The 23247-nt window shown below is 38.8% G+C and overlaps 1 protein-coding gene across 2 annotated transcripts in view; it reads right to left on the minus strand.

Annotated features, from left to right (window-relative positions):
* The window catches only part of LOC116216936 (uncharacterized), a 245225-nt gene that overhangs the window by 187302 nt on the left and 34676 nt on the right, over nucleotides 1–23247 (minus strand). The gene's annotated exons all lie outside the window — the stretch shown is intronic.

Genomic DNA, 23247 nt, shown 5'->3' on the forward strand with positions numbered 1-23247 from the left:
CTATGAAAATATCTTTGGGGTGTTCTATTTGAGTCTCATGTAGCCAAGCTGATAAGCAAGAACTGTTTATCAAGTCTCTGAATTGCACTCTATGATTTTGGATTCAGGTCTCATAAAGGGAGACAGAAAGACAAAAGCAATCTTCTCAAGTGCAGGCAGCTAGCAAGGATCCATGAGATTCAAAAGCAGAGAAGGGCCCTGGACAGAGAAGCTTCCCAGGGCAGTGATCACAGCACCAAGCTCAAGAAATGTTTGAAGACACAGAACTTGATTTTTAGGTAGTCTAGTGCCAAGCCAGGAATTGGATCTATTTCAGCAAAAGCTGCATTTTTTTTAATTTTAAAGAAATATATTTAATGTATACTACATCATTACCCCATAGATTGAGATACTTAGGAGCTTTTTATTCCTAAATGTAAGCTGAGGAGGGGCCAACTGATTCAATGCAAGACGACTTTTCCAGTCCAAGATGATAATGTTCTTCAAAACTAGAAAAATGCTTCTTGTAACACAAAACTATTGTCACTGCTCAATCTCAAAGGCAAAGGAGGAAACCATACTTACAAGTGCAAGTGTTAACTTGAAGTAATGGCACTGTAGCCACCACAGTGATTGCCTGAGAAAAGAACATGGCTTGGTACTGCATCCTCTGAGAAAATACCAGCTTATATCTCATGTGTTGAAATTAAACTCCTAGCCTAGAAGCTAGGGCCTCCTCCTCTTTATTTAAACTTTTCTGTACACTCCTGCTTGCTAAGCTGGAACAAGTAATCCTGTCAGTATTTGTTTGACTACTGGCAATGACAAGCTGGAATTCTACATCTGTTCTAGATGAATACTTAAGCACAGAATATATTATTTCTGCATACCAACATTCATTGTATGCTTGACATCTACTGCTCAGCAAGTAATCAATATATGGTTTTCTATGTACTGGTTAAGAAATGTCTGTGTATGGTTTAGTGCATAAGCTTCACCTAGCTAAACAGGATTGTCAGATGGTTTTCACTACTGAGTTGGGATAGCCATTAATACAGATTTTTAAAGATCTGTAATACAGTAAGATTTAAGGTCATACTTTATAGAGGCAAATACAAACGCTCCAATATTTTCAGCTCACATTCACTCCAATATACTAACTGCTGAATTCTCAAACTCAACCTAGCATTCCAGAGTCAATCTGCATGCAACAGGGATAGATTCCACCAGACAAATTGAACTTGATGTATAGGACTGTGTATTCTGTTACATTCAATCAGCAGATAGAGCTGGCATTCACACTCCACAGGCGGAGAACCCTGTTCTCACCCACAGCTGGTGAGAACCAACAACAGGTGAGAATCTATTTCCCCAGATGATTAAACTTGTGGAAGTAAGAAACATTTAAAATGCCAAGCAAGTTCAAAGAACATTAGCACAGACCTGTATGCACCTGCCCCTTCAGGAACTTCCCCCTTCTCTATTCAGCTCTAACGAATCTGCTGTTCTCCATCTACCCCTGTTTTCCCTCCACTCCAAATACTGGGAGAGAAAAATGGGAGGACATTGAGACTGCTTATAGAAGCTATAAGGAATTCATCTGTGTTCTGCATTTCCTTTGCACAGCTGCATTTGGAACAACTGAGGCTTTCTTTCTCTGCTACCACTCTCAGGCATTGCACAATGCTATGCAAGGTTAAGTTCATTTGGGGCTAAAAATAATGAAACGTTACCAGAAGACACCTTAGGATTAGTAGACCTTGTCCCTGCATCATCTAAACACCGAAGGCATAACAGGAAAAAAGAAAGTTATTTAAAGGCTAACAAATGCTGCAGGAATTTCCTCTTGACCAGCATCCCTCTGGCCCACCTGCTCACCTGGACAGCAGCCCCAGAGGTAGGAGATGACATGTACATCTGCACGCTTCTCTGGCTGACCTGCCAGGAAGGGAACTGCTCCACCCAGCGCCTGTGGCTGCTTTCTGTTAGCAGCAACCTCCGGAAACCAAGGGAGGCCAAAACTGGACACAGCAGTTCAGATAGCCCTATCTAAGTTCTTTCCTTAGATCCTTCAGCATCACTAGCACAACAGGCCAGCTCTTGAAGCACTGCATTTATTTCAAGTTCACATTTGCTTACTTACATGAATGCATTTTACCTATATGGCATGCTTGTGAAAGTCAGATAAGCTTTGGCTCTATACTCTTCATTTTATATTTGTAAACAGTTCTCTTGGTTCTGATCCATCCCTCCACATAAGAATGTTAGAGGATTCCAAGATGAAAAGCAAAACTGGGCTTTTAGGAATGCCTCAGCCTGTCATCTTTCTGCACTGTATAAAAGCTCCAAACTTGAGCTACTGTTTGGTCAGCAGCTTCTTTCACTTGAGCCTCAGCTCAGCAGTGACTAAATTGTCAGTAAGGATGGTGTGTGAAATAAGATAGTGGTGTGGAAGTTGAACCTTTTCACCACAGGAATGCTACTGCTGGAACATCTCTCCCTAGGAAAGGCTGACTTTAAATGAGTTCTTTGACATCAGAGCTTCATTTCTTAAAGAGAAAAAGGTAATCAAATTATCTTCATTACAAACAGCCTTTTCTCCTAACCTGCCCTGTGAGGTTCATGCCTTCCTTCAGAGACAGCTCTGGATAATCACTTGTTCCCCACAGCCTTGGAGTCCTGGTTTTCCTGGCATCTCTCTCAACCAGAGCAGCCTGTGGCTTCTGCATTGCCTGATCAGTCTCAACCACGAAGCAGCTGATGAAATTGAGGAAAGACAGCAGTCGTGCTTGCTGTAACAGGCCCCTCATAACACATTTGTAACCTAAAGTAATGTCACATGGATTCCCATAGATTTGTGTTTGTGAACACAAATATAAGTAAAAGCTTAATGAAGGTACCACTCTTGAAAATAGACTCTGCTGGTCAAACTTCACTACTCAGCCAACAGTTGTCCAGCCATTTTTAAGTGGAGCCCAGCTATTTTTCAGTAGAGCATCACATGATTTTAAATACAGGCAGTCTGATTTGCTTCCCCTAATCTTGACCTTAAAATTTAAATGTCAAGTGAAGAAAGAAATGTGACCTTGATTTTTAAAGTTTTAGCATTTGTATTTTGTTCAAAGAAGTATGAACCAATGCTGTATGTCATCTTTGGAAAGCTTCTGCCACTTCTTTAGCAACATAAAGTACATGCACTTGGCAAGGGGTCAACGCTTGCTGGAGGACTTTACCTTCACTTCCTCTCACTGGTATTAAAATTAACTAAGTCTCACTGTCTGAACCAAGCTTTTCCTTTAAACAGTCTACTGGGATAGACAGCAGTGTGTCCTTGAGGCCAGAAGGCCAGTGGTATCCTGGAGCTCATTAAAAAGAGAGTGGCCAGCAGGTCAACAGCGGTGAGTCTCCCTCTCTACTCTGCCCTGGTGAGGCCACATCTGGATCACTGCGTCCAGTTCTGGGCTCCTAAGTTTAAGACAGACAGAGAACTTCTAGAGAGGGTCCAGTGGGGGTGCCACAAGGATGATGAAGGGCCTGGAGCATCTCCCTTATGAAGAAAGGCTGAGAGTCCTGGGGCTGTTCATCCTGGAGAAAAAGAGACTGAGAGGGAGGATCCTATCAATGCTTATAAATATCTGATGGATAGGAGGTAAGTGGATGTGGTGAAGCTCTTTTCAGAGGTGCGCAGCAACAGCTCAAAGGCAGTGAGCACAAACTGGAGCATATGAAGTTCGATACGAACATGAGGAAAAATTTATCTACTTTGAGGGTGACAGAACACTAGGGCAGGCTCAGCAAGGTTGTGGAGTCTCCTCTGGAGATATGCAATACCTGCCGGGATACCTTTCTCTGTAACATAGGCTAAGGAACCTGCTTTAGCAGGGGGTTGGACTCAGTGATCTCCATACGTTCCTTCCGACTCCTACAATTCTGTGATAAGCACTGTGTTTGTGGCTTCTGCCTCTATCCTGCAGGTACACTCCCATCTGGCAGATGACATCTATTGAAAGTCCCAGATGCGGTACTAGGGAACAAATGAGGCATGAAAATTTCTAATGTTTTCTTCTGCATACAATAACTCACTGACACATCTCCTGGAAACTGAGGACATTAATCCAACACAAAACCAGTAGGATGTTCCTCAAGCCACAGTATTTCTCTTGGGAGCCTTCCAGCAGTTTTACAGCCATGGTAGGTCAGCTCCACTGCAGACAGTATCTGCAACAGAGGCAGAATTTCCCCATTCACTCCTCTCAAAACATCTTCATTGGTAATGAAATGCCACATGAATTGGCAGACAGCTGGGGGAGGTCAGGTCCTAGTTTTCAATACTACACAAAGGAGAAGAAAGGTAACCTACTGGGGAGTCTCAGGAGGAGTCTGGGCCTTGTCAGAATGTGCAGAGACACAAAAGCAGAATTTTTCAAGCACAATGCTCTTGGTGCTTCCTTTTTCCTCTCTCCCAGAGCCTCTCTAAATGCTGTTAGCTGCTGTAACATCTGACTGGGAAGTAGCAGAGCCATGAGTGACACAGGTCTTTACAGCCTCCGACAGAAATTGTCATTATATAATCTGTGTGCCACCACAAGTTGATTTTCACAAACATCTTTGTGCTCTCTGTAAGCATTTGGCAACTATTGGTGACATACATGCTTCTTGATTTGGAGACACAGGATTGAGAAGGACATCATTGTTCCAAACTTGGTGAGTCCATGACTGTATTCTATAATTGGCTCACTGAGTTTAGTCCCCGGTATATAATTATGTTAGCAAGTTATGTTTTAATTTAAAACTATGTACATTATTTTCTTCTGCTGCTGCTACAGAATGTGTGTTCTGGAACCTTGCTCCTGAGTTCAACGTAAGGTTCTGTATTGCTCTCCTCTGTGAACAGAGGAATCTGTGTAGGAAGCAACATGAGCAACGCAGGGAAGCTGTGTTGTCTCCTAAGAAAACACTTGCCTGAATGGAAAAAAGTGCAGATCTTGTTTCCCGATCTTCTTTATCTCTGTCCCCATACATCTTTCCTGTCACTCCTGCTGAACAGATCTCTGCCCTGAGCAGTGAGAGTGGATGTGCATGCTGAGCTGACACCACATGGCTGCACCACACCATCTGTTGCTGCTCTCTGGACAGAGACCTGCAGGCCTTCTAAGCAGAGATAAGTATGACAAGAAAAGATGATACAGGGCAAGAACATCAGGCCTTTGGTGGTAATGGTACAGCAAGGTAACAAACAGTAAGCATTTACATCACAATGTTTCTTTTTGCCCTGAAAACTCAGTATTGATCAGAACAGTTTTGCATGAAAAATTGTTTTTCATGACTGTTCTTCATCAGTTTATAACGGTGCAATCAAATACTTATTTAAAGATTAAAAACATGAATTGCAAATGACCTTAAGTCTGAATATTATAAGCTTCTTTTTGAATCTTATTATTTTTACATTATTGCTTATACCAACAGTACTGCTTCAAATCAGTGTGCAACAGATGTGAAGTGGGAAGGTGTCTCAGTCTACGAGAGAGCATCCTGGACCAGAGAAAAAGAAGATATTTATCAAAATTAAGTAGAGGACTTTGCAAAAGTGCTTTTTATGTTACAGATCATCTTAACTAATTCATGGTCACCACATTCGGGCCACATGAAGATCATAGTAGATCATGCAGAACAGAAGACTCCTTGTAGCAATGCCAGAATTATTTGCAGAAAAATCTGAAAATATTTCCTGACCACTTCTATTATGTTATAAAGAAGAAGACTATAACTATGCTCCCATACCACCTGGAAATAAAACATGATATTCCCCATTTAGATGAACATCCAACTCATTACATGCAAACTTAGAGGATTCAGCATGACTAGCATCTCTATTACTGGTGGAAATAAAATGTTAATGCTCATACCTAATCTTCCTTTGGGGCCAGAGCGTTTTAGTACTAAACATTTTACAAGGCTTCTGGCATAGGTAGGGGGCAGAGGAAGACAGCTATACAAAACAGCTCACAACACTTAACTATTTAGTAATATTTTTCCATTTTGAGACTGAATACAGGCAAATCAAAGCCTAAGTTTGTTACCATTGAATTTAGGCCAGGACTTCAGATGTAAGTAAGAGGTCAAGGTCTGCCTATATAAAGATACCACAATGTCATAATTGTCTGTAAGAGGTCAGAAACTCAGCAGTCCATCACATCACAAATGGAGGCAGATTAGATTTTTTTTTTCCCTATTACTAAGGCTGAATATCCAACTTTAAACAAATGATTGTTATTCTTTGAAGATAAGAGATTTAAAAGTTGAAAGGTTTGAGAAAACATTTCCCCACCATACTCCCCAGCCAAAGTACTAGAGCAGCTGTGATATGGAAAGAAATCAGCACAGCTGAGATTCCCGTGTTGCGTATCACAGCATAATTTCTACCAAAACAACGCAAGTATAAACCAACACTGCTCTGATCTGGTGGTAGCCAGCACTGCTGTATTCTCTACATTCCTGATGTAGAAGGAGATGGGCACAGCAAAACAGCTTCTAGTGAACTTACAGCCTGCAGTAATGTGCTAGAAATCAGAGGGACAGAGTCCTACCCAGAGCTGGCACATTCTCTGCATCGTCCCAACCTGTGATGTCCTTTCTACCCAGCTTGAAAGCAACACTCCTGATTCAGCTCCACTGCTGTTCTGAGAAGTGATACTCAGTAAATAATACTCCCTATTTTCTTCTGCCACTTCTTCATTGTTATTACCTTTTAGACTATAGGCATTTTGTCACAAGGAATGAAAGTTACCATCTGCCTATACAGCGAGCAGCAATACTTGCACTCTGAGATACAAAAAAGAAATGCTTATCCTAGTTACATCAAAGATGAAAGACTGACCACTGGTAAGGCAGAAAACATTGAAATTAGGGATTCCCAAACTCATTCCAGCTTTGAATTTTATTAGACAAATACTATTAAATAAAAAATAAATAAATAAACCACCACCAGCTGAATTGCTGGGGACTCCATTTGAAAGTGCTAACTGAGCTGCAGCTGCAAACTTGTCCACCATCAGTGATAAGAAGTGACAGAGAACATTGCCCTGTGGACAGAATAGCAGGAGACAAACAAAAAACTAGAATTGAGAAGTACCACTTGAATCATTGTAGCCAATCACCTCAAGAATTACATAATTAGCATTTAGCAGACCTCTGCTCCATACAACAAACGCTACAAACACTTGTCAGGAATTTCAAGCACATTTCAGCCATATACTTCAAAAAGTCCAAAGCCACGAATTACAAATGTAAAAGTTCCAGTTACAAAAAAGCCCTGGATAAAATATTAAAGGCTCTAATATGACACAAGTTATGTCTTCCACAGTCTGCCAGTGTAGAGGTGTTAATAAACACAGAGTAAGACATAATTACCACAGAGGTTCAGATGGTTGGCAATCAACCTCAATTTTCATATCACCAATTACAAAGTCATTGGAATAGAAGATGATAATAACATAGTTTAACTGCTTTTTTTTTTAGCTCAGTTCATATGGTTTGTATGTTATTTCTTCACAATCTGCAACTGAAAAGTCAAATACATTTTCAGTAAAACAACAGCAGTTGATCAAACATAAATCTCTACATTTTGGTTAAGGTAGCAATCCTCTTCATCTGAGATATATACTGTCCACTAGACAAAATGAGAAAGAAACTGCAACATCAGTGTTTTCCTTACAAAGATACTCCAGCTGTAACTATAACTGCTCAGCCTAGCTATGCAGCCAAGCAATGAAGCTGTGTGGACTTAAATAAAGCCTGCTTGTGGGCTTAAAGCAGGCTTCCTAAGTGCTGAAAGAGACATTAAGCTCTTCTGTGCCTAAATTTGTACTACTCAAAAAACAAGAATAAAATCTACTAGATAGTAAGCACGTGAAGATCAGAAATGATGACTCATTACAAAGAGGGCAAAGAGTGGCAAACAACTACTTAGTGCATCAAAAATGGGGCAGGCTTAATACAGCTGCTCAGTGAGAACACTGCTTCAAGTCCAACAATCACACCACAGCCACATGACCTAACGTTAAAAAAACCCCACATTCCTAGTGCCCTTGATTATGGAGCTGTGGTTGATAAACATGAACACCATGAACAAAACAAGAGTGATACAGTCCTGAATCTACCAGGAAAAAGCGCTGTGTTAATTTACTCATCGGGATAACTTTCAGTATCTGTATTTCCTTGCAGGGGAGGATCTAGGAAGACGAGGATTAGAATGGCCTAGCATTATCAAGCACAAAATTTCCCTAAGTTATGTATTGCTGCTGCTTTGTGTGACCAGCAGCTCTCTGCTGGCTGCTTCCAACATCCAGTGACAAGGGTGCAAGGCAGCTTATCCCACCTCAGGGGAGACACAGTCCACAGAACTGCATGCAACCATCAGCCCTCCTTGGTGGTCACAGAGGGGGCACTGCATGGGGTCTCAAGCCACAGCAGTGCCCAGTGATCTGCAGCCCCCTTATTTTCCCCTGAATTGATGCTACTGTGCAGTTCTATTCTGTTCCAGTATGCTGTTACAAAAGACCCAGGGCCATACAATAAACTTGCTTCCTGCTACATTGCTCAGTGGGTGAAGCCTGGGACCTGCTGAACCCAGGGGAGGAAACCCTGCTCCTCTGAGATACAACGTAGTACAGAACAGTAGAAACTAACATCCCTAACCCTCCCTTCCCATCATTTGCCAAAAGATGGCTGCAAAGATAATGAACACACAGAAAATTGCAGCAGGTGGTGTAATGCCTGCCTAATTCCAGCAACAACTACCTGCCCTCTAATTGCAGTGAAAAGAAAGGTGGGTGTGAGATGGCTCCACTGAGAAGTGCAACCAACTCAGCTGAAGCGGAAATCATATTGAGCTTACAGCAGCACAATTATATTTTGTAAAGGACCATTCTATGATGTGTGACACAACCAGAGAGACAAGTATTGGCAGGTGTTTGCTACCAATGGCACCAGTCTTCAGCCCCACTTCTAAGGTAGTGCTGATTGCTCCCCTCAAAGCTGAGCCTTCACAAGCACTTTAGTCTTGCTCTCAGGGTTGGTTTGGAAGATGCTATGATTCAGACTGGATACAAGCCTTCCTCTGTCCTCAAAAGACACCACGTCTCCCTGGATGGACAGTTTTTACTACCAGTGTTGTTACTGCAAAGCAACTATAATGAATAAACATGCCCCCTTCTATAGTATGTTGTTATACCTGAGGACCTGACCTCAAAAGCAATTCAATGGGGAGATGCAACATCATAATTTTATCAAATGAGATGTTCTGCATGAGATAAGAGGCCGCACTGCATGCACAGAATTTTTTACATGCAAGATTTGTTCATACGATTTATTATTACAAATGATAACCAAATTTAGACACTCTGGTAAGTTACAATATCCTATTGCAAATCCCTGATAAATAAGACAGCTGATTAAAAAAGACTAACATTACCGCATGACTAGAAAACACCTAAATGTATGCAACTGATGTTGTGCCAAGATCTCTGCGGTGACACTGACATGCCTTTCTGCGCAGATGAGAAGAAAAGGATGCTCCTGGCTCAGTCAGCAGATGTGGCATAAGTATAACCTATCCATGCTAATGAAAAAGTAAGCACGTGCCGGCACATGCCATCCATTGCCTCTGATTTGATGTGAATGATAGCATTTGACAGTGAAGGAATTCCTAAAATCTCATAGAAGACTTTGAAAATATGTTCCTATACGTACAAAACCTAGTATTCTCACACAGAGAAACTCCAACTTTATATATGATCAACACAGGCTTAACTGAGAGCTGATATTTTTAATTTCTCTGAATGTTAAAATGCTGGCTCCATTATGAAAAGCAATGTTATTAAAACAACACAATCAACAGCAATGTTTGAGCACCTCCACTAACACAATATTCCCCTGATAAATCTGCAAAACGAAACAGGATCATTTATCTGGGTGGTTCCCATACAGAATGTCTAACAAGGTTTATCACAAGTATGACTGAAAACAAAACTTGTCTGTGTAACAAAGATGTTTAATCACTTCATTTGTAAACAGTATAAATTGTTCCAGTGCAGATTCTCCGACTCTATGAATTTAACGGGAATTAAAAATAAAAAAAAAATACATCACAAAAGAAAAGGTTTCTTGCTAAGATTTGAAGATAGCATTTTGAACAAGTTTAAGGAAATGCTTTTCTTCTGAGGAATCTGCTGCTATTTTTTTCCTGATGATTTACAGAGCAAAATTATATTTCAGCAGATGGCTCACTAAATTTTTCCAGAACAACTTCAGTAGGAGAGAAAACAACACACAAATGAAGGAATAAGATGCATCGGCTGCTTTTTGTGTAATAAAACCTTTGTTCAGTTTTTATTCATGCATTTATCAGAAGACTTAATATCTAAAGCTAGCCTACAAAGGAATTATCCACATGTTTACAACCCAGCCTGTATTTAAAGTGGTGAAGTTTGTGGATAAGATAAATCTCCAGACAAAAGACAGAAAATGTACAGTGGAATCTTTTTTCAGCTAGGATTTCTGTTCCTTAAAGTCCTCAGAACAGAAGGTTCACGTTTCTGATCTGCACACTTTCTGTTAAAATTTGAGATCCAAGGTTGGAAATTCGAGCAACAATCTTTATTGCCATCCATCCCAAGGCCTGCCCTTCCTGTTTTCCGAAAACAAAATGCTGTAGTTAGTTTGAAAATGGGATATCCTGCTGGAAGGCTTTGAGAAAAAAATAAAAATAAAGAACACGCTGAGCCTGAGACCTCAAGTACTCCTTCCTGTTCCCTAAAAGAAATTAAGAAATAGTTGTAGTCAAAAAAGGAAATACTGCAGGAAAAAATACTTGGGTATTGCAGTCAGAGCAATACTTAAAGAATAAGTAGTAGGGAACTAATTATATAAATGGTTCTTTTTTCAGGGCACTTCCTATACAGTGTGTATAAAATCCCTTATTAATATTGTAAATTTGGAGTATAACACTTTGAAATAAATGTTTACAAGCTCCATTCACAGACTAAATCTGTTTTATTGTTCTTCAGAAGCATAGCAGAGGGTTCTTTAGATTAGTTAGAAAAAAAAATAATTCAAGATAAGTGGGTTTGTTCCAGGTACTCACCCGTATAGTCTTCTACACAGGAACCTTAACTTTTATTTTGTATTTTTGGATGCTTTTAACAGCCAATGCAACTTGTGCCTCAGCTGTATGCAATAAGAAAGGGGATGAAACAACAACCAGTATAACAAAATGCAACTCTTACAGAGAGTGTACTCTGGTGCCTTCTTTCTGTGACCATAGGGCCAAGTCTAGGCCAGGCCAACTGCCTCCCTACTGCACACCCTGCCAGGACCAGGCCAACGTGTTGCACCTTCAGATATCAGAACATCCTTCTCCCACAAGTCACAACACACTCCATACATTGTTTCATACACTCTGAACAGAAAATAAAAGAAAATAAATTCACTGCTTCTACAGCCATTTGAGTGGGATTTTTTTTTTTTTTTTCTATCCTTTTCAGTATCCCCACAGCTCCATTCAGCTAACTCTGCCAGGAAAGTGGAAATCTCTCTTAGTGAGACAGAGCAGACAGTCAGAAGGGAGCTGTAGCTGTATCTCACCTCTCACCTGCCACAGCTGGACTCATCAGAACTACCAGCACTTATCTCCATTTGTCAGAACAAGAATTACAAGGCAGCAGTTCAACAAGTTCCTGGTTAAACTGTGGAGTCCACACGTGCTGAGGGCTGAGCAAGTCTCTTCTGACATGGGATATTCTGTGGTTCTGTAAATACACACATATAAAATAGGAGGCAGTTTGCTCCCAAAGCTGAATGTCAGAAAGAGGACATGAAAGGAGAGCTAGCAAGGGACATTCAGAAAGCAAAGAAAGGGACAGAAGAAAATAGTTATTGTAATTGAAACAATCAACTCCACTGTTATAAAATTCTATGAACTGGAGCTTTTAATACTGTATTTGAAAAATTAATGCATTACAATTGCTAAAACTATACACCATAATATCTCACTGTTTTAAAAGTTGCGGGGTCATATTAGGTTTGTAGCTTCAAGAATGTCCAGTATACTAGAATACAGGAAATGAGACTAAGACAGCACCTTTGGTGGCAATGAAAGAGGGTTGCCTTTTTTTCCTTTCCAACTTAAACAACAAAAAGAGATATTTAAGTTAAAAATAAAAATAAAAAAGCATATTATTGAAGGCAACTGAATTCTAGCACAAAGCAAGGATAGGTAATCATAGAATTGTCTGAGTTGGAAGGGACCTTTAAAGATCGTATTCTTTTGAACAATCACTTCGTGCAAGGCTCATGTGAATGTGACCAGAAGCAACGCTTACCCCATAGAAAACACTAGCGTCCACATTCCAGCAACTGGGATCTGCCCTCACCTCAGAAATCTTCACTGAAACTGAGAACAAAGATTGCTAGCAAGGAATTAGAGACAAGAACAGTATACTGTAATGCTTTATTACCAACTACCCTGAGATATAAATTAAAAAAAAAAAAAAAAAACAACTCTGTGGTTATTTGCAATGTGAAAGGAACAAGAGTTCTGCAAGCACAACCCACACCACACGGTCAACGTATCCAGGCTATTTAAGCCATAAACATGCATTAAGTAGCTCCCTAGTCCAATCTATCTGTGAAGATTCAGAGTGCTGCTACAAGAATGAGAATGAAATTTTGACATATACAACTAAAACCATTCCAGCTACAATACACTAGTCTTCTAAGAAATACAAAATAATAAAGCACTGAGTGATATTCACAGCTGGATCCTGAGAAATTCTGAAGAGAAGAACAAGTAGGACGTGACTCAGAGGAAGATGGATGAACATGTGACAGCTGCATATACATGAAAAATTGCAGAAACTAAAAGACAGAAGTGAAAAGACAGTCATATACCATACATAGCAAAGTAAAAACTCCTGTGGAAATGTGGTTCTGTTCCAGAAGAAGTGTGACCCTAGGCAAATCTGCACATTGCATCTTCCCATATGAAAAATAAGCTACTACTTATGTCATATCAGACATATGATGCATATTACTTGAAAAGCTCTTTCTTCGGACAGTCTGACATCTAAAACTACTGTACATTTAACACTTTGGAGACTGCAAATATTATCTTCTCCGTATTTATAAAGAGTTTTTATATACTTGGACTTAGAGCACGACTTAAGTAGCAGCCATTAAGCAATTATTTACACTCATTTTCCTCTTTCTGTCATTGTCACCAAAAGATAAGAACAAAAAGCACCTCAGTGCTAAGAAGAATAGAAGACAGCAGGATACTGTGGCTTCCAAGCTTATTTTTGGAAACACTTTGCTAGTCTACTGATAATCAACTCTAAAACATCTCCCATTTTAAACCTTGCTGCATCCATTCTTTCCTGCTCCTGTGAGATTTTTCATTCCTCTATTCTGTGGTCACCACATACAGGTCACAGTGCAGAAGACTCAGTTAAGGACAACTAGAACACTGTGACTGACAGGCATTTTCACCAACCTTTTCAGTACTAAAGCCCACATAGATTTAATGATGGGACAACAAGTCTGTTTAGTTTATATCTTTGGGATTTTCTGTGTGATGGCTACTGAGAAGCCTTTGCACCCCAGCAACATTAAGGGCTGTATTGCCTCATCTCCTACCGCACCGGCAGGAGCTCTATTGCAGCACTGCAAGGTATCTCTGCCTTACCTGACACAGGGCCCTGCCTGGTTGGACTTGCGGTGTTTCATTTTAAAGCCCTTTGAGACAGGGAAGAATTACTTTAGACTCAAAGAAAAGAATAAATATACTGTAATTACTATAATGCTATTTTAGGCTGCCTTGTTAATATTCAAGCAGCATCTTCCAAAAGCTAAACTCAGGTATCAGTCAAGAGCTACAGAAATTGAAACAAGAAAAAAACTGATGCACTGTTCACCCTCATTTAGCATTTCCACATGTAAATTATGCCAGCTCAGACTTTCTTATCAACTTTCAAGTTCAGTTCATGAGCCAAATGGAACATTGCCACCTTCTCCACATCTCTGCAATCAGGTGCTGAAAGACCTGAAGGAGATTTATTCCAATTTAGATTTGCTTATAAGTTTACTGACGGTATCCTTTGGAGACTCATTACTCACACAAACCAGGGAGAAAATAAAGCAACAACAACAAAAAAAGACTTCGTATCAAAAGAGTATTTTTTAGTTGGTTTTCCAGAATCCACATACTAGGACTGGCTTTTCTCTCTTCAAAAGGATTATAAGCAAAACAAAATCAGAATACAATGGAAGAATTCTGACATGCCTCCTCAGCTCTCTCACTGCCCTCTTTATAATCAGAGTTTCACTGCTTCAACACATTATAATCATCAGGTCATGTACTCAATGAGAATTCAAACTGGTACAGAGGAGAAAGAATGGCACAGGAGATAAGGGTTGTGCTTCAAGTGCTGACTTCTTGCCAGGTGAACGTTCTCCGTTTCAGTTCTCAAACTATAAAGAGTGAATATTATTCAAGATGTCCTCTACTCAAAATAATTATGCCAAGTGACTCTGTAGATAGTTCACAGTTTAGGGGCAGATGATTATCTGCAAAGATACTTCTATCTTATGTTGAGTTTAGCAGTCATATAAATGGCAGCATGACAGATTAGATTTGAGCGAAAATATTTATCTAGCTGTTATAAGCATAAAGATAGAAATTATCTGCAAAATACTTTGATCTTGAATTGTAAGGCACTATAAAATGTGTGAAATACTATTATGCAATTGTAATAGTGGAGGTAAGGATCATTATGCAAAACATATGCAATGATGCATTTATTTAAGTATACTGCCTTTCAAATAATCAGAACTTGAACACGTACTTCAGAGAAAACTTCAGTAAATCACCCACCAGACAACTGAAAAAACTGCCTTTTATTCTTCAAGGTACATGTTATAAGGACAGAGATTCTTCAAATACTGTATGGTTTATGATTAATATAATTGTTGCACCTTTATCCAAACCCTTCTAAGCTCTCTATCCTGAATAAGATCTTTGCAGTAAATTGCACATGCTATTCATCCATGAATTAAAACTTAGAGCCATTCCTATATAGCACCTCTGGAAGGAAAGCAGAGATAATCTCCCACACATTTTTCCTTTTGGAAAGTGTTTGCCAATACATCTGTTTTCTTGAGCAACTCCTCCTCTCCAGTTCTGAGGAACGGATCAATGTTACTGAGTAATAGCCTCCCAGCCACAGGATCTTTAGCACATCAAGGCTACGACCAAAAAGGACAATGAGAGATACCTTCCTCAAGCAGCAAAGTTAGTGCCCACACACTTCTTTTTCTAAGCCCAGTTTTTGCTTCACCATTGCAGACGCTGTGCACACATGCTGTACCCTTGCACCTCCCACATCAGAGCTTCTTTTACTGTGACATTGGAAGTTTCGTTTTTAACGCCAAGACTCAAATGTTTCTCGCTCATACTTAGAATGGCAGATGTACACCCAGCAAATCAGAACAAGTGAACCAAAAATATTTATTTTTAATAACCTCATCTGGTTTATAATGAATGTTTAATGATGCTAACTGCAAGCCTACTACTTAGAGTAGCTTCCCTCAAAAGGACACAGTTAACAGAAATAGCTCAAAGCTCTTTTTGTTTCTACTGAATAAATATGAACCCTAAGAAATGCTCAGTCGGAAGATGATGTGCAAGTCTAATACTTGAAAACACTTAAATAGCTCAGCTGTTGAAATTGTACTTGTTTCTATAACAAAAGCCATTGGAAGAGTTGCATTCTGCTCAGCCTTCCCAGAGAGTTCATCTCTTTACAACTCGTGGTAAAGAACAGGATTTCATCTTTGTATTCCTGAACAATTGAAGATACATTGTACTGCCATAAATAGACAAAATAATTTGCTAACTGCAAAATTAAACTTGGTGATCTGAGCTAAAACTTGAACCTAGACTTCCTCAGTTGTGGTTCAGGATCTTTATCCTTTCTGTTCTTAACATATAGATGTATGCTCACAACTTAGAATAATAAGCATATTCAACAGCATGAGTAGTTACATAATATTACTTACTGGAGTTAAACTGATATGCAATGGCAACAGAGTCCATCAATATCAGTCAATGCAACTCTGTTACAGCCATGTACAATTAAATCCTTTTTCAATGACTCTTTCCACTCCCCAGTAGGTTTAAGTTTGATCACTGAACATCATATAACTTCCCTGAGGATCATTTCATTCTTAGATTTTGTCTGTGTTCTATCCTGAATAGACTATAACTGATATCAAAAGAAACAGCAAGAATTCTGCATGCCTTCAGTTTTAGCCTTGAAGCTCTGAAAGCACTGGAAAGTACAGGAGCTGAAGCAGCAAGTTTTGGTGTAACTTTATTCTACACAGTGCTATGGGTCATCTGTGTCATGAATGGAAAGAGCATTATGGAGATCTCGTTAATAAAATACTTCAAAACAGAAATCAAACATTAGATAATTAAAATAACTGATCTTCAGATACAAAAGTACTAGTCAGGTCTCTATGCAGACTCCCCTTTGCAGCTCCAATGTTTTTTCTCCGTGTCACTTCTTTCTTTGCTCTTTACTCCTGGTGTCACCTTCTCTTTAAGTACCACTACTGTATTTAATTTTCAGGTAGATAAAATATTTGGCTGGGGAGAGGGCAGTAAAGAAGAATGGATCCAAAGATTTGGTGAGGGGATCATTTCTGAGCTAATTCTCTTTTACACTGAACGGGGGTGGGGATTTAATCAATGTTAGTATTAAAAGAAACTATGACAACTGCTGCAGGCAGCACTACATTGATCCTTTTTTTAGCATGCTCAATTACTAACTACAAATTTGAATAGCATCTAATAGGGATACTTAATCAGTCATGTAGACCTTTGTCTGTACTATGTGTTACAAGTGCCACCTAGTGAAAGATACGGTTATTTCCATTTTTGTTTCATGAGTGATGATGTAGCTGTATGAAACATAGCCATAGATCACTAAGTCACTTACACTGAGACATTGTCACGTTCAGAAGTATTTTCAAGAAATAAAGGGAAAGATCACTGTTTCTTGCAACCACAAAAAATAATCCTTGATACTGACTCAGAATTAGGTTAAAATAATCCATGTACAGAGTCCATGCCCAGCAGCTAAATTACAGTACAAAGAACAGAATTAGCACCTACAAATCTCTGTCCATAGAGTTCTTAAAATAATTATTTAAGCTAAAAGAACTTCACCAAACTGGATTTTGTTGTCATATATGGAAAAAATAAGACTCATCCAACAAGAGAGTTCTTACTAAACACAAGTACACAAACACGCAAAAACCAGAATACTATAATGCATGTTACTTAGATTAACTGAGCACTCAGTTCGTAAAAGTGTTCACCTCAAGTGTATAGGGTTTTTGGCAGAGATTGATCACCTGCTGGTATGTCAGGTGTGTACGATGAGAGGGAACTACTTCTCTATGGGACAATTTTTCCCTCCTATTCTTATGCGTAATGTGATGGAAAACACAGCAATGATAGCAAAGCAGCAAGTGAGAATTTGCTCAAATGCAACAGCCATAGACACAGAAATAAAGGAAAGAAGATGCTTACCTTTAGGAGGCCTCAGGTACGCAGGGATCTCCAGCAAGATACCCTTGCCACCACTGCCAATCCTTAAATGAGGTCTGGGAAGGGGTGGATCCTGGCTGCACCCTATCTGGTCACTCGGGTACACTGCATGCTCATGAGCTCCCCTGGGTTGACCCTGCCTCCCCACCAAGTGCTCAATCACTGCTTCAAGCCATGACTTAGCATTTCTGTTACACTATGGAAAGCCAAATGATGTGTTGAGGTCTGGTAAACAATAACAGTGTGCAAGCAGACCAAAGTAGTAAATGAGGGCCAGAGATTTGTTTGTATTTTGTTTCTGAAGGTTTACTGAGCAGACCCCTTGGGTTTCTTCCTGCATTCAGTATTGACTTACCAAGTGAGGTTTCCAGAATATCATCTCTTCAAATACAGCAAGTCAGTAGCATGACTCACAGCCTGAGGAGATCCAGCACGTATTGCAAGGTGCTAAAAATTCAAAGCACAGTGCTGCATTTGAAAATAACAGAAAAAGAGATTTTCTTTTCAGAACTAACATCAGTGCTCTTATGAGCTCTTATTACAGCAATACTAAGGCTATTGCAGTCAACATATATTAGCTAATTCATTTCACAAGTGATGAAAGAAAGAATTTGTATTATGTGCTCCCTGTACAGGATCTCTTCTGCGACATTTATTAAATTACATATGTATATGTACATAATGTACTTACATAAATGACACGAGGTCATGAGTGTTATCTCGATTTTACAGATCGATAAGGAACACAGACTACTACCCAGGACAAATTAATGGCACTGAGAATCCCTTCATTCTACCTTCCTGCCATGACATCATGCTATCTATTAGACACATCAGTTCCCTCTTTGGCATCATTTTTTTTATCATCAGGTATATCTACTAACATAGAAAATACATTAGAAATAGAACTAGTCCTTCAAGAATACAAGATAAAAATACTAAAGCCCTGCTCTTCATTCTTCACTGCCATCACTCCATAAAATACTTCTGCTAGTATGAAGTGGGTGTGAAATACCAGCATTCTGACTAGATAACATATTACATTACAGAGTAATGTAACACATGTTACAGTGCAACAGAGACCAGCCCTATATAATCACTCACTAAGCCATATATCTAACTCTGTATCAGCGTATTTCAGATTTTTTAGTACTCTATTAAACAGAAAATCATTTGCACAAGCCAACTTTAAGAAGCCTGCCATATTCCACAATAGCATTATTTCAGGAGGAAAATAAGGGCAGGAGGGGAAAAAAAAAGAAGGATTGATTATAAAGCATGACAAAAAATTCCTGCAACATAATCCACATTCCCAAGCCAGAAATCTTCACTAGTTGCACAGCTTCCTGCATCTGAGCATGTGACAGGTATGAGTCACTCAAGGCACTTCTGTAAGGAGCTAACACAAAAAAACAGTACAATACAAAAGTAGTATTGCCCATTTTATTCTGCACAGAACAGACCCTGAACTTTGAATAATGGTGAGCACTGAAAATTTTAATTTTAATCTTGCCATTCAGCCAACCCACCACTAGCTGTCACTATTGCTTCACAAGAAGTAAAGAGCCAGCGTTGCAACGCAGAGACTATTCTCAGACAATGCATACTTTCAAAAATGAGTGCTGCTACTCTTGGGGGAGGGGGAGACTCGGAAAAATTAAAAGCATCTACAAGAGGAGCTACTTAAGTTCTGTAATTTTCCAGATAACAGAAAACAGAAGCGTAGGAGAATGCCTACATCCTACAACAGTGATGTGGCTGCAATTTGAAGCAGATCGGCACAGAAAGCTTGGAAGATCTATGATATTTTAGAAGATGTATGACATGATAACAGAAATCCCTGTAAACCCACTCACATAGCAGAATAGAAACAATCAGAATGGACTGGGGCAAGCCAGTGTTCCTGTCTACTTTCTGACTACAAGTGCGGCAGCAATACTGGATGCAATAACCTTAAGGGGTATTTTCCCAACCATTACCTATAGTGACTAGTTCCATCCCATATTATACAAACCGTCCAAATTCAGAAACGGAAAATGCAACTCAATAAAGAGTAAAAGCTTGATGGTTTTTCTGTTTGTTTTTGTTTGTTTAGCTTTTGTAAATCAGCCCTATAATCTGCTTTATAACAGATAAATGCCAAAGACACCAGTGCCGTTTCTGATGTTCTGGTGAACCCCTCTAGCCAGTGAAACCTCTCCATAGCATGCAAGTTAGCTTTCCATCAAATCAGATATTCAGATCACAATCTACCCTCCTTCTTTGCTACATTACAGCCAAACTAAGCTGAGAAGGGTACAAAAGGTTGGGATTACAATACCCTTCAAAGTACATATATAGGAAAAAAATACAGGAAAGAGAGGGTTATCCCTGCATAAGTTTCAGAAGAGCTACCACAATGTTTGGTAATTTATTGGGAAAAAATATTTAATATAAATGTCTGCATACCTTTTTACAGAGGCTAAGACTTCTAACAGAAAGATAGCAAATACCAAGACCAAAAAGGATATGGAGAAAAATAAAGCATTAAAAAAAAATTAAGATGTATTTTTCCAGACATTATCTTCTATGTTTGTTATATAGTAAAATGGCAAATCTGGATCAGCAACAGGAAGGAGCATTATCCTCACTTTATGACACAGAACAACAGTTTTTCTACAAAGGACAATTCATTTGTTTTTATGAAACAGGGCAGTAGGTTTTATTCACCAAAACAAGTAGTGTACTCTAAATACCATACATATATAGTACTGTGTACACTTTGCAGATGCAACAACTGATTTTGGAGAAAATACTATTTTTCCCCTTCAGAAGAGAACGGTGTGTTTACAGAGGACTGGGTGTACAGATAGACTGATCTCTGCAAAGACACCTGTTATTGACAGATATTCTTGACAGAAACTATGAAAAGCAACTCAAATCCAAATCTTCTTATATTTTGTAGTTGTTCAAGAGCCTATGAAGATGTTTAGTTTTACATGAATTGTATCAGCATTATTATTTATCTACTTCAGAAGTTAAAAAAAAAAAAAAACACATCTGAGGATAAGTTCAACCAGTAGGTAAGATTCAAGTGATACAAATGAAAAAATGTTGAACTAACAAAGCAAAATGCAGCTTTCTGAAATAAGACCAACTCAGGGTTCTTGAGATTCTGAAAGAAATCGTTTCCTGCTTAGTTCTCACAGCATGTGGCCAGAAGAGAAAAACAATGCCAGCTTAACAACCATAAGTTGTGAAGTACTTCCTTGAGGCAGTATGGAACACAGAAAAGGTTCTCTTCCATGTCAGTATATACATACTTAAAAACTTAAAAATAAACATACTTAAAAAAAAAAAAAGTTTAAAGCATCAAAAGGCATTTGTCATGGTTGCTGTTTTTTTTCTAATTAACATGAATAGATACTATTTTACTTTCTCTTGTTTCGTGAAGCACATGATATCATTATGAAAACAGAAGGGCTACAACTAGTGCTTGGGCCAATGACAAAATGCTACTTCTTCATTTAGTTGATTTATTGATACACCTGCACTCAGGAGAGGTACAGGAAGTAAAGAAATGCTTTGAAGGATGCACCTTCAACAGACTGGAAGGAAAAGAAATGTAAATCAGGTTCCAATAAAAAGTTAAATAATCTTTCTTTGCAACCTTTTCAACAGTCTGAACTTGAGGGCTACCAAACAACTGCATCAATCATTTACCGTAAGTGCTACAAAACGATTGAGGAATTAAATGTTTTAGTTCTGTTTGTTTTTTAAGTTTTATATAGATCATGCTACAGAATTTAAAGAATTTAAAATCCCATTGCATTGGACAGCTACAGTCACAGGCTGTCTGGACTTCCAAAACATAGTTTGATTAATAGTTTTGTTGTTTTGTGTTGTTTTTTTTTTTTTTTCCTAGTACAGGAGAAATAAGCCATTCAGTCACAACACAACGATCAGTACCTTCCCTAGGTATGGTGAGCTGACTAGACTTGGCCATGCTGAGTGACAGCTATCATATGCATGAATTGCAACTGAACAAGCTCACGTACACAAACACCAAAGACAGCCTCCCACGCCCAATGTTTTTAAGATACCTGTCAACATCTATGCCATGGTCCTCCAACAGCTCACAGGAAGCAATACGTATATGAGTACAAGACTTATTGAAGTACACAGTAGGAAAATGATAAGAAGTGAGAATAGAAACAATGATACTAACAGATATATTTCAGCAACTACAGTTCATTATCTTGTGAATACAGCCTAAGGAAACCATTCTGTCACACAAAGAAACGACAGTGTTGTCAGGTGTGCAAAGTGATTCTCCCCTCTTGAGAACCAGGAGGAACCTGTAAGTTTAGAAGGTGTTAAAGTGCAAAAGGCACTCAAAGAAAAAAATACACCTCTGAACAAAGAAAAAAACTCATTATACTTTGCACCTGTTTAAGAAAAAATATTTAACAAATTGCTTTGTTAATAAAGGTGCAATTAAGTACTACATAATTAGAGAAATAGGAATGAAAACAGAAAATTCACACTAAGAGAAAAGGTTAAAGTATCTAATTAAATTTAAAAAAACAAAAACAAAACAAAACAAAAAACCTCTCTCCCCTCACTCCTGGTTATAGACAATCTCCTAGGAATTTATTACTTATTACTTATTAACATAGGATTGTTCCTAAAATTTAGGAAAGTGTTATTTTCTTTCTTTTTTTTTCTTTTCTTTTTTTGTGAGCTAAAAAGCTAGTATTTGTTCCCAGATTTCCAAGAAAAGGTGCTACTTACTGTGAACAAACACAGCAATGAGAACAGAAAAACCTTTAGGGAAAGCTACTGCTCATTTCAATATCACAAACAAAACACAAGCATGGAGAAAGTGACAAATTTTGCATTCTCCCAATAACAGATTCTCTTTCTGTTAACATTGTAAGCTAGAATAAACTTCAATCACTGTGGCCAGCAGCCAGCTCATGAATAGGCTTACTAACATCAACAAGACTATTGGTATGAACAAATGCTCAAAATGACTATGAGACTTCTTGTATGCCCTTTGTAATGTTAAAAGCAGTAGGAATACCATAGCTTGCAAGTGCTCTCCCACATAGAGTAAGAGCTGAAGGCAAGAGGAATGCTCATGAGAGAAAGTGTAGAAGAGCTACAGATAAAGGCTGAATTAGTCCATTGCTGTCAGTTAAAAATATTAGAACACATTCTAACAAAAAAACTATCAGGCTAGCAGATTCCAGGCTGCACCTAACTAAAACCTAATATCTGAAGTTAGATTCTGATGTGTACTACTCAAGTAAAGCATTACTTCTACTGTTTAATAGTTATTGGTTAACTACATATGCAATTCTACTTGAAGAACATGAGATTTCAAGCTACAGTCAAAAAGTATGGAACCACGATGGTAATACATAAAGGTTCTGTGAGAAAGGAAGCACCAGAACCAGCAGCAAGGTGGGGTTGCCTGCATGGTCAGCCCTTCATTTGAATGCAAATGCAGTTTTGGGGCAGGCAGTTATCTGTGACATCAGGCAGGACCTTAGTAAACTGTTACCACCAGCACCTGGTAAAGCCATTGTTAATCATGTGTAGTAAAGGGACAT

Source organism: Meleagris gallopavo, chromosome 9, assembly GCF_905368555.1.
Source record: "Meleagris gallopavo chromosome 9, MGAL_WU_HG_1.1, whole genome shotgun sequence".
Classification (NCBI taxonomy): domain Eukaryota; kingdom Metazoa; phylum Chordata; class Aves; order Galliformes; family Phasianidae; genus Meleagris; species Meleagris gallopavo.